This window comes from Scyliorhinus torazame, chromosome 3 (assembly GCF_047496885.1).
Source record: "Scyliorhinus torazame isolate Kashiwa2021f chromosome 3, sScyTor2.1, whole genome shotgun sequence".
NCBI lineage: Eukaryota > Metazoa > Chordata > Chondrichthyes > Carcharhiniformes > Scyliorhinidae > Scyliorhinus > Scyliorhinus torazame.
The window spans coordinates 324,580,082-324,593,961 of NC_092709.1; positions in this window are offsets into that span (position 1 = coordinate 324,580,082).

The following is a 13,880-nucleotide window of genomic DNA, read 5'->3' on the forward strand; positions in this document are numbered from 1 at the left end:
TGACACTGATATGTAAAGGGGCTTCAGGTGGCCTCTGGCAGGTGATGGGTAGTTAGAGTTTTGTGCAAAGTCTGTTGAAATGAAATAAATGTGTGCTGGTGAAAAAGGAACAGAACTTTAGACTCTTCATATCACAGCAACTAAAACATGTAACATGGGAGTCGTCAACATTGACTCTGGACCCCATGAAGTTTCAGGTGATCAAGTCAAACATGGGCAAGGACACCTCCTGTTGATTACAATATACTGCACCCTGCTCCATCCCTCAGCTGATGAATCAGTACTCCTTTGTGTTGAACACTCCTTGGAGCAAGCATTGAGTGTGGCAGGGGCATAGAATGTACTCTGGGCGAGGGTCACTATCCCTCACCAAGTGGGCTCGGAAGCACCACTACAGACCGAGCTTGGGCTGGGTCTGCAGCAGATAGTGAGGGAACCAACAAGAGGGAAAAACATACTTGACCACAACCTCACCAGCTTGTCTGCTGCAGATGCATCTGTCCATCTCAGTTGGAGAGACCACCATGCAATACTTGTGGAGACAAAATCCTGTCTTCACATTGAGGGTACCCGCCATTGTGTTGTGTAGCACTACCACCGTGCTAAATTAGATAAATTTTGAATAAACGTAGCAACTCAAGATTGGGCAACCATGAGGCGCTGTTGTACTTAACAACAATCCAAAACATCGTGGCCCAGCATATTCCCCACTCTATCATTACCACCAAGCCAGGCAGCAACCCTGGTTCACTGAAGAGTGCAGGAGAGCATGTCAGGAGTAGCACCAGACATCTCCAAAAAATGTTGGTTGCGGTAGCAGGGGAGGGTAAAGCTTTCAGTCCTGTTCCAAGCCTCGTGGTTCATTTTGACCATGAATGACAACATAAATAATTCATAAATCACCCAAAAGCTCTTGAGTTAATTAAGTCTGTTTATTAAAGGAAAGGAGGAAGACTGAAAGAAAAAGGAACCTGCTTGTGGGTTGAAATGGAAATACAATTAATATCCCTTTTTGCTCACCTGTCAATACAGTGCCCTGCTTCGTCACATACACTGCTGGAACAATCAGCAGATACAGGCAGTATCTGTGTGGAGGAAGAAGAGTTAATGTTTCAGGTCGATGACCCTTCAAGTAAAACACAGCACAGACTCTTGGTGCGTTTTTTTGTAAGACGCCATGCAGAATGAGTGACTATGGTGTTAGTCTCTTCAGCACTAATCCTTCAGCACTCACCCTTCAGCAATGCCTTGCAGATTTAAGTGTTCAACCCTGTCTTTCCACTGAAATGTTTGGGCTTGTCATTGTGACACATAAGCTTGTCACTTTGGCTGGTCCCTGCTTTAATAGATGCAATGGGCCCGAATGAGACCTCCAGACTGGTCAGCTAAACCCTGCTCGACTGCAGTCGAAGATGAGATCTGCTGTGAGTTGTACTGACGGTCTTTGTCGTCATGCTCCCCAACCAGTGAGCCCTTTGGTGGCTGAAGCAAGGATTCCATTCTTTTTTGATGGGGAGAATAAAAATATTATATGCGGTGAGGAATGATAATTAACCCCGCCCCCTCCAAAACATAACTGAAATGGCGGGATCATGATGAATGGGAGGGTCACGCATTAACATTCCTGATCCCAGCCAGCTCCAACAGGCCCAGTTATGGTTTTGAAAGGGTGGGGTGAAAGGTTGGATAACCAAGCAGCTCCAGGGAGGTGGGTTAGCAAATTAAATATTATAATGAGGCTTTGTGCCTCATTTTTATTTGCCATTTGAAATGTAATGCTAGCTGGCTGGGTCTCCCGGACCATTGGAAAGCTGCCATCTAAACCCAGCTGAGGCACTGTTGGATAAGGTGAAAAGTAAGTGACTTTGCATTTAACTGTTGGATGCAGAGTGTCTGCCTGACAATGCAAACGCCCCCTCCGACCCTTCCTGTCTCGCCCCATGATGCCCCCTGATCTCCAGCAGGCCCTCAGGGCTCTGATCCTCCTTGACTCCCTATCCGCTGCCCCTCTCACATATGTTTCTAATGTCTGCCTCCTCAGGATTTCAATTTATACCCCATCCACTCGGTCGCCGACACCCTCACCGGTCCCAGGGTTTGGACCCCTCACACCTCCAGGACCCCTTGATACTCCCCCTCCACTACATGCATATGAACCTTAACTTCCAGGTTCCCTCAATTCCAATTCTCTTCCCGCACCTGCTAGGGCACTAAGGCAGACTCCTGTCTGTTTCCATAGCTAGTTATTCCTGGAACAGGTCCCTTGACGGGTGCCATTTCATATCAAGCATTGCTGACCAGGAACCTCCCTCGCTCTTACCGCCAGCGACGTGGAAAGATTAACAAGTTGAAACTCAACCTGTTTGGCCGCGTTATGAACGCAGCTTATTTAGCCATCAAGTCCTGGGGTGGGACTCAAACCTGGAGCTTCTGGCTCAGAGACAGGGACGCTACCCACTGCGCCACAAGACCTCCCTCCTGGCAGATATGGTAAATTAATGCACCCCCTTAAATGATGAAACGTGCTAGAGGTACAAAGGGCGTCCAGACATGCACATTTACACTCACTAAAGGAATCACTGCAGACAGAAAATGCCGTAAAAAAAACCAAGGCAATGGGGATTCATTTTAGAGGAACCAGGTGTTCGGCAGAATAAGGGTTAATGTGGGACTGGAGAACTGTACCACCCACAGGATGAGGTGGAAAGCCACATGATAGTGGACTCTGTGGAGTAGAGACTGAAAGGAGCCAAAATGCAGACAGCATCCATGCATGGCGGTGCCTTGGATATGTACCTAGTTTTGGGTTATCAGAAAACAGTTTTTGTTCAACCATACAAGCCTCCAGATCTCTGCGTGAAACACCAAACCACCTTTACAACACATTGCTCAAGGAATAGAATTACAAGGCAGAGAGGTTAAGCTTGAATACAATACTTGCTACCATGGGGAATAGTTGAGTCGAGCGACATAGATGCTGTTAAGCAGAAGCTAGCTAAAAACACAAGGGAGAAAGGAATGGTCATATGAAATGGTTTGGAAGGAGGTTCACGTGGAGCTTAAATACCAGCATCGGCCCGTTAAGTCAAATAGCCTGCCTCTGTGCTGTAAACTTCACATACGTGAAGTACCTTCAGCACTGAATTCGGGCTACAGTAGAAAGATACACCAGCCTCCTGTGATTACTCGGGGGATAGTCACCATCTCAGGGGGTCTCCTGTGTCCATTTTTAATGCCTGCACCCGTCTGTCCCGCGTGCATTCATACACAGTCCACTGCCATCCAGCCGCACTGACGTCAGCACAGTAGCTCAGGCCTACTCCACATTTAAATACCTCAGACGGTTTCTGCAACACGGAGTTCTTCAAAGCAAACAAGAAAATGTGTTTTCAAAGCTGACAAGGTGAAACATCTATCATTCCCAACCCGAATGGTATTCCAGACGCAACGTAGAAGCAGCATCCAAATTTATAGATGTGTGCGTGTTTTGATTTTCTGGATAATTTCCTTTTTTCTGGAGCTGTGAAATTCATTACAGTTCTGAATCATAAATTAATGCACAGTGGTTCTATCGGTTTCTGACACCCAAATACATTCTTCAGCAGCAAAAAGCAATGAATCAGGCAGTGACATGGCAAACAGCTTTCTGTGGATATTGAAAGGAAGTCCTGATAAAGATAGGACTGTGCCTAATAGGAGTATTATATTACGGTGGCATATTATCTGAGAAAATCTCTCCAAAATCCTGTTTAATTCCAAGGCAGTACTGAAGCTTATGAGGATCCCTTGCTAGCTTTTCCCATCTTCATCAATTAAGGCTTGCTTGAGGTGACAGTTTGCACTGATCTCTGCCTACAGGAGAAGCTGCGTTTAATTGTGAATCATTTTTCTCTAATATAGTTACAAATAAGATCTGAGTTGGCCCTTTTCCAGCTCCGGATATTCGGCGGGGGCGGGAATCACGCCGCGCCGGTTGGCGGGCCCCCCCCCCGCGATTCTCCGGCCCGGATGGGCCGAAGTACCGCTGCTAAAATGCTTGTCCCGCCGGCGTAGATTAAACCACCTACCTTACCGGCGGGACAAGGCGGCGCAGGCGGGCTGGGGGGGGCGCGGGGCGATCTGGCCCCGGGGGGTGTCCCCACAGTGTCCTGGCCCGCGATCAGGGGCCCACCGATCCGCGGGCGGGCCTGTGCCGTGGGGGCACTCTTTTCCTTCTGCCTTCGCCACGGTCTCCACCATGGCGGAGGCGGATGAGACTCCCTCCACAGCGCATGCGCGGGAATGCCGTGAGCGGCTGCTAACGCTCCCGCGCATGCGCCGCCCGGAGATGTCATTTCCGCGCCTGCTGGCGGGGCACCAAAGGCCTTTTCCGTCAGCTGGCGGGGCGGAAATTAGTCTGGCGCGGGACTAGCCCCTTAAGGTTGGGGCTCGGCCCCCCAAGATGCGAAGCATTCCGCACCTTTGGGACGGCGCGATGCCCGACTGATTTGTGCCGTTTTGGGCGCCGGTCGGCGGACATCGCGCCGATACCGGAGAATTTCACCCCTGATGTCCGATTCGCCATGGTCAGGATTGCCACTCGAGAAGCTGACAAGCTGCACCCGCAGATCAGCAATCCACTCCCCACACACACTCACCCCAGCCAACAAAGTAGCAGCACGGAGAGCGGCACCCTGGTTTACAGATGCGGAGCTTGAGACCCTGTTGGATGCTCTGGAGGAGTGACGGGCTACCCCAGGGTGGGAAAGAGGCTGCCAGCTGCCGCCATACACCGGGCCTGGGCGCAGGTAGCAGAGGTTGAGATTGCAGTGGACTCCACCACCAAGACCAGACAACAGTGTAAGAAGAGGCTACATGAAATGAAATGAAAAGAAAATCGCTTGTTGTCACAAGTAGGCTTAAAATGAAGTTGCTGTGAAAAGCCCCTCGTCACCACATTCTGGTGCCTGTTCGGGGAGGCTGGTACGGGAATTGAACCGTGCTGCTGGCCTGCATTGGTCTGCTTTAAAAGCCAGCTATTAAGCCCTGTGCTAAACCAGCCCCCAACATGACCTCAGGGTGGTCAGGTTGAGTAAGCAGGACCTTGCCCTTGGCACAAACCCCCATCCCACACACCCATAACCTACTCCCCGAACACGGAGGGCAACCAGGCCCCACCCACCGGCAGTGTACATGCTCGCCACCCTGCTCCACATGCCAGCTGCCATGGCTGAGTGCCCTGGCCACTGAGGGCACCAGCTGCCCACCTCCTGTGCTGCACGCATCCGACTGCCTAATAACTTTCCCTTTCTGTCTCTGTCCCCAGGAGAAGGCGGCGCATAACCACCTTAAAGAGAGAAGACCAGAGGGGGACCTCCAGATCTGTGGAACCTCACCGCAGGGAAGCGGCGGGAACAGAACCTGGTTCGTGGACCTGATGGGAGGGCAGTCACTGAGGCGGTGGTCGGCAATCAGTGAGCAAATGAGCCCCCGCTGAGTTGGCACTTGGGGTAACTGGGGATTCGGAGGTTGGAAGGACTGGTTGATAAATATGGCCATGTATTTAGCAGTGGAACTCGGCTGCATCTTTGTGGGCCTGGCCATCCTTAAATGCGTGATGGGTAGAATGCGGGATGCAGTGGAACAGATAGACGCCCCTAGAATCTTGGCTGTTAGGATGAGGGGCCGTAGCTACGGATTGAATAGCTAGGTTATCATGAAATGATAAAAGGAGGGAATGACGAATGTGATATAAAATAGTTAGTTCACTTATTAGTTACAGTAATGTAGATGTAGATGTAGGCCGGTCTAGTTCCAGTGAGTTCACAAAGGACAAAGCACAAAGGAATTCAGAAAGCACGGCAAGGAAGATGGGGAAAAGGATGCTGGGTAACAAGAGGCCCAGGGTTAAGGAATGCGAACGGATACGAAGTGAGCCAACCAGGATGTATGGCCACGTCAGGAGGGGTACAGGATGACCTATGGGAATCGTGTATGTGAAACTTGATGCCATTTGAATGCATTTTCAGAGATCTCTTTGTCTCCGACCTCATTCGTTTTCGAGGGGTCCAGGAGACAGTTTCTGTGTTCTGAGTCTCTGTGAAGCGAGTCAGCCTTGCAAGTTGTTTAAAATAAATAATACTATACCTACAAATCCATCTTGAGTTTTAGTGAGGCCAGTCTGACGGGTAAAGAATTGAATATTGTCAACACGACAACCATACCACCCCAACACCACCCAACACCAACCCCCACCAACCCCTCACTCCCCCATCACCCCCCACACACTTCCCCAACACCCCCACACAACCCCCACCAACCCCTCACTCCCCCATCACCAACCCCTCACTCCCCCATCACCACCCAACACCAACCCCCACCAACCCCTCACTCACCCATCACCACCCCCACACTTCCCCCAACACCACCCAACACCATCCCCAACCAACCCCTCACCCCCCCATCACCACCCCCACACTTCCCCATCACCACCCAACACCACCCCCCACCAATCCCTCACTCCCCCATCACCACCCCCACACTTCCCCCAACACCACCCAACACCACCCCCCACCAATCCCTCACTCCCCCATAACCAACCCCTCACTCCGCCATCACCACCCCCACATTTCCCCTACACCACCCAACACCACCCCCCACCAACCCCTCACTCCCCCATCACCACCCCCACACTTCCCCCAACATCCCCACACCACCCCCCACCAACCCCTCACTCCCCCATCACCACCCCCACACTTCCCCCAATCATCACCCAACACCATCCCTACACCAAACACTCACTCCCCCCACACTTCCCCCAACACCAGCCCCCACCAACCCCTCACTCCCACATCACCCCCCCACACTTCCCCCGACACCACCCAACACCACCCCCCACCAACCCCTCACTCCCCCATCACCCCCCCACACTTCCCCAACACCCCCACACAACCCCCACCAACCCCTCACTCCCCCATCACCAACCCCTCACTCCCCCATCACCACCCAACACCACCCCCCACCAATCCCTCACTCCCCATCACCACCCCACACTTCCCAACACCCCCGCACCATTCCCCACCAACCCTTCACTCCCCCATCACCACCCCCACACTTCCCCCTACACCACCCAACACCATCCCCCACTAACCCCTCACTCCCCCATCACCACCACCACACTTCCCCCTACACCACCCAACACCATCCCTACACCAACCCCTCACTCCCCCATTACCAACCCCTCATTCCCGCATCACCATCCCCACACTTCCCCCAACACCACCCAACACCATCCCCAACCAACCCGTCACTCCCCCAGCACCACACACACACTTCCCCATCACCACCCAACACCACCCCCCACCAACCCCTCACTCCCCCATCGCCAACCCTTCACTCCACCATCACCACCCCCACACTTCCACCAACACCACCCAACACCACCCCCCACCAACCCCTCACTCCCCATCACAACCCCCACACTTCCCCATCACCACCCAACACCATCCCCCACCAACCCCTCACTCCCACATCACCACCCCCACACTTCTCCAACACCATCCCCCACCAACCCCTCACTCCCCCAACACTGCCTCACCACCCCCCACCAACCCCTCACTCCCACATCACCACCCCCACACTTCCCCAACACCCCCACACCATCCCCCACCAACCCCTCACTCCCCCATCACCACCCAAACACCATCCCCCACCAATCCCTCACTCTCCCATCACCACCCCCACACTTCCCCATCACCACCCCACCATCCCCTGACTCCCCCATCACCATCCCCACACTTCCCCAACACCCCCACACCATCCCCCACCAACCCCTCACTCCCCCATCACCACCCCCACACTTCCCCAACACCCCCCCCACCCCCCCACCCCCACCCCCCTACCCCCACCCCCCCACCCCCCCTACCCCCACCCCCCCCACCCCCCCCACCCCCACCCCCCCCACCCCCACCCACCCACCCCCCCACCACCTCACCCCCCCACCTCCCCACCCCCAACCCCCTCACCCCCCCACCTACCCCATCACCCCCCACCCCCCCCACCCTCCCACCACACCCCCCCCCACCCCCACCACCACACCCCCACCCCCCCACCACCTCACCCCCCCACCTCCCCACCCCCAACCCCCTCACCCCCCCACCTACCCCATCACCCCCCCCACCCCCCCAACCCCCCCCCCCCCCACCCACCCCACCCCCCCTCATCAGCAGACCTAATGAGTTTAGGCTGTGAGTAAGTGATTTACACAACTCGTAACAGGAAGAAATGACCTATGTGATTTACAATGAGCGTCTTTGATTTTATAACCGGCCATAAAGAATCAGCAGGATACTGGGCAATAAATGTCTAAAAGGGAAAGACTGATCATGACAAATTAGCAGGACCGGAAGCAATATGTGTCCCTGATAAAAACTTATCCGAGTTGATCAAGTGGACAGGAAGAGGGAAGGTGGTACTAATTAACTCAAGGACAACTGGCCCCAAGGTCAGACATCCTTAAATAAACAAATTTGAACACAGACTCCTGGATGTCATGTTCCTGAGAAGAAACAGGACCCCTGATTGAGTCACGACTCTTTGAACATTTGTGACCAGAAAAGACACTGATTGATTTGTGGTGCCCTGTGCACACGTGACTGGAAGCATGAGATCAGTGCCAATGCGATCTGTATAGGAAGAAGATACAAAGATATTTCATCAGCAAAACCTCGAGGAGCAACACCACAGAAGAAGACCTCAAGCTCTGTGTGATGAACGGTTACTGTATTATTGTACCCTTCTCATCATGTAAGGTGATGTCCCCTTTAAGACCGGGCTTGGAACCCTGGGGGACTCCGCCTCTGGCTCCGCCCACCTGGGAGCCGTATATAAGGGGCCGCCATTCAGGCGGCACCCAGTAAGCACCCGTCTCGGCACCAGGCTAGTTCTTAGCTTATTAAAGCCTTCTTTACCCTTTTACTCTCTAGCGGCGTTATTGAGGGTACAACACTCTGAGCTTGACGAAATGTGATCCCTCTCTACACCTGGCCAGCGCAAGTGGGCAGTGATGTCCCTACATCCTTCAGATAAGCATTAGCAGTTAAAAGCTATACCTGTAACCTTATAATGGTAGACTTAGAGGGGAATAGAGGCATTCACGTGTGTGATATAGAGTAAGAGAATCAGTCTTGTCGAGGCCATAAGTACTTACGTTTTTTGATTTAAAGATAATGTTGTTGTATCTATCATTTGACTGGAGCAAGGGTCCCAGTCAACCCCCCCCCCCTTTCACTACCCCTCCTTGCCAGTTATTTTGGGTAGTCAAAATCACTCGTGTTAATGATTCTATGCCCTTTACGCATTTCACATATTTCTTCCTCCAGTAACTCCTCTCCACCATCAGCTCCTCACCCCAGGTTGTCTCCAGTTCCCCTTTATTTTAGATGCTGTGTACATTGCTGTACAGGCAGGTTAATCCTCTTTAATAGTTGCCACTTTTATTCTATTTTAACAGACCTCTTATACTTCTGTTTTATGGGTGAATTCATTCTCCAACCATTTATGTTGTCCTTGTTCTTGAACTCGGTCTGACGTTTACTCTCACCTCCCCATTATCTTCAGACATGTTATTTTTACAGGATACCTCCCTCACCGGTCCCAGCCCCTGTTTTGACCGCTCACAGTCAATTCCAGTGCTTCTCCATGGGATTCTACTGAACTCCTGCTGAAGATGCTGCAAGATATAGGAATGCTCTTCTCAGTAAGTCATAATCCATTATAGCGGTTTTTACAAAGGGAATGTAATGAAAGGGTTAGTGCTCTCAATTACCTTTAAGTGAATCTATGTTGGCAATGTTCAGTTTGTATAAAGGATTCCAGTCAGTCGGTGTTTTAGCTGATAAGGAGGTTTAGTGGAGGGCACAATCTGTCTTTGTTTGTTCAGCCTTGAGAGCCATAGATCCCTCAGCAGTGAGATATGGAATTACAGAATATAGACAATGGTAATTCAGCCCATCATTCCAGATCTAGCTCTTTGATGAACAGGCAAATTAAACCATAACCACGTCCCGCAATTTTATTTTCCTTCAAATATTTATCCAGATTATTTCCATGTAATACTGAATCTGCTTCCACCAGTCTTTCAGGCAATCCTGCCCAGTTTCCCACTTGCGACATGAGGAATTGTTTCCTTGTGTCATTTCCGGTTATTTTGGCCATCAATTAATTGATGGATTGATTGATTTATTGTCACATGTACTGAAGTACAGTGCAAAGTATTTTTCTGCGGCCAAGGGAACGTACACAGTAGCAGACATAGCAGACAAAAAGAATAATCGACAGAGTACATCAACAAATGGTGATTGGTTACAATGCGGAACAGGGGCCAAACAAAGCAAATACATGAGCAAGAGCAGCAAAGGGCATCATGAATAGTGTTCTTACAGGGAACAGATCAGTCCGAGGGGGAGTCGTTCAGAAGTCTTGTAGCTGTGGGGACGAAGCTGTTCCTATGTCTGGATATGCGGGTCTTAAATCTGTGTCCATTGGTTAGTGGTCCGTCTGGTCCTTATCCATTAGCACCATTCATGATTTTGATCGTCTCTCCTATGCCACCTCGTAACATTCTTTTCTGTAAATAGGCCAACTCCAATTTCTCTCGTCTCTCCCTATAACTGGAGTCTCACATCCCTGGTACCATTCCAGTAAGTCTCCGCTGAGTACTCGCTTGTAGTTGGTTGTCAGAGAAAAGGACTGGCAGTTGTAGAGGGTGATATGAGTGAGTAGGGTTGATAGTTGGAGAGGATTACATGCGGTATGTGGCACAGGTGCAAGCCAAGGCCAAAGAGCCCATGCCAGTATGCTCCACTTGAGCCTCACCGCATCTTTTCTCATCTAAATCAACCAATGTACCACTCTACTCCCTTCTCCCTCAAATGCTTGTCATCCACCTTCTGTGATAGCAAACTCCGTGTTACAAAGAACAAACAAAGAACAAAGAAATGTACAGCACAGGAACAGGCCCTTCGGCCCTCCAAGCCCGTGCCGACCATGCTGCCCGACTAAACTACAATCTTCTACACTTCCTGGGTCCGTATCCCTCTATTCCTATCCTATTCATGTATTTGTCAAGATGCCCCTTAAATGTCACTATCGTCCCTGCTTCCACCACCTCCTCCGGTAGCGAGTTCCAGGCACCCACTACCCTCTGTGTAAAAAACTTGTCTCGTACATCTACTCTAAACCTTGCCCTTCTCACCTTAAACCTATGCCCCCTAGTAATTGACCCCTCTACCCTGGGGAAAAGCCTCTGACTATCCACTCTGTCTATGCCCCTCATAATTTTGTAGACCTCTATCAGGTCTCCCTCAACCTCCTTCGTTCCAGTGAGAACAAACCGAGTTTATTCAACCGCTCGTCTTAGCTATTGCCCTCCATACCAGGCAACATTCTGGTAAATCTCTTCTGCTCCCTCTCTAAAGCCTCCACATCCTTCTGGTAGTGTGGCGACCAGAATTGAACACTATACTCCAAGTGTGGCCTAACTAAGGCTCTATACAGCTGCAACATGACTTGCCAATTCGTATACTCAATGCCCCGGCCAATGAAGGCAAGCATGCCGTATGCCTTCTTGACTACCTTCTCCACCTGTGTTGCCCCTTTCAGTGACCTGTGGACATGTACTCCTAGATCTCTTTGACTTTCAATGCTCTTGAGGGTTCTACCATTCACTGTATATTCCCTACCTGCATTAGACCTTCCAAAATGCATTACCTCACATTTGTCCGGATTAAACTCCATCTGCCATCTCTCCGCCCAAGTCTCCAAACAATCTAAATCCTGCTGTATCCTCTGACAGTCCTCATCGCTATCCGCAATTCCACCAACCTTTGTGTCGTCTGCAAACTTACTAATCAGACCAGTTACATTTTCCTCCAAATCATTGATATATGCTACAAAGAGCAAAGGTCCCACTCTGTGGTCTCACCACTCTGTGTAAAGAAGTCTCTTCTGAATCTCCGGTTAGGTTTCTTGTTGACTATGTTATTTTGATGGCCTCTCGTTTTCTCTTTTCAAGAGACCCAGTCTTCTTTTTCCAAGAGGCGAGAGACCCAGCTTGTCAATCCTTTCCTGATAATGTCACCGATACATTTCCAGTATCATCCAAGTAAATTGTTTCTGCATCCTTCACATTGCCTCCATATCCTTTTTATAATCTGGTGATCAGAATTGCGTTCGTGCATTAAGTGTGGGTTCACCAAGGTTAAGTACAAGTTCTCTTTCTGTTCTATTCCTCCAGATATTCAGCCTTTTTTATGGCCTTGTTTAATCTGTTTGGGGAAAGATTAATGGTTTGTCCATTTGCCCTTCCTGTTCATTCTCTTATTTCCCATTTCTTTTGCTTTGCCATTGTCATTTTGATCCATGGATTTTTAATGAACATATACCTTTAAGTCGAGCAGAGGAAGTGAGGAACTCAAAAGTTGCAAAAGAGTACACTGTGCTTTCGGAGATTTAGCTTTTGGTCAGCTGAACTCAGACTTTCTGGCAGACGAGAGATCGGAGGAATTTGGTTCGGTTGGTTGGCTGGTGGCCAATAAATTGGGCAAAGGTCGTATTCTGCCCGGCGACAGGCGGTGATTAGGTCCTAACCTTGTTGGATGGTTTTCAGAGAGCCCAGAAAGGGAAAATTGGGTCCTATACCCAGAGAGAATAAGCTGTGGGCTTCTGTCCCTCTATCTCTCTCTCTTTTTCCACAAAAGCTGCCTAGCTGCTGTTTACTGAACCTGAAGAGACAATTTGAGATCTGGATGTGAAAACCATTACGGGCTGAAAGCAAAAATCTCCAACTGAAGGCCTCGACTCAAGAAAGGTGAAGAAAACTGGATGATGTCCATCCGAAACAGAGGTTTTTATCCTTTTTATTTTTCTTCACACCCCTCTTTCCCCTCTGTGTTTGTCTGCCTTGTGTGTGTGTGTGTAGCGGGTGGAGCAAGTTAAGGTGCGGGGGTTAGGAATTAATTAATAGTCAACCAGTTGTATTTGCTGCCGATTTACTCATAGTTATTGCTATTAATAAAAATTAATTGTGTTTAAATTTCCTGATTCCTACAGAACACCACTTCACACCTCTGCCACTCTGAATTAGTACTCTTTACGCCCACTCACTGCTTTTCTGTCTTGAAGCCAGTTCGCAATCCATTCTGCCACTTGTCCCCAGACTCTACATTCCCTGACCTTATTATTGGTCTATTATGAGGCATCTTATTGAAGGCCTTCTGAAAATCCAGCTAAATTACATTACCATTGTCTACCCTCTATGTTCCCACCTCAACAGATTTAATAAGATCAATCGAAAGATGTGCTTGTTAGGTGAATTGGACATTTTGGATTCTCCCTCAGTGAACCCAACCAGGCGCCATAGTGTAGCGACTAGGGGATTGTCACAGTAATTTCATTGTGGTGTTAATGTAAGCCTACTTGTGACACTCATAAAGTATATTATTATCAAGCAAATATTTCCCTATTGAAATCCATGCTGACTATTTGTTACTGTATTTTTCATTTCTAGATAGTTGGACAGTGTGGGTTGCCAGCTGGAGAGGGTGGGATGGGAGAACGTGGGTTGGTGCTGGTGAAGGTGAGCTGGTAACTGGAGGGAGCGAGCAGGAAGAGGGTGAAATGGTAATGGGATGGTGTGGGTGAAATCCGTGGAAGACGAGCTGGAAGCTCTGTATAAGCTATACTCTCTGCCAATCCTTTCTGGCTTATCACCTGATCCCTTCCCAGTGATGGATCAGACTGTTGATGCTCTATTGTAGAAGTGGCTATTAAATTTGCTTGCTGCTCTCCAAACAACAAGCTGCAGTAAATAGTATGGTTTAAGAAAAGAACATTTGCCATTT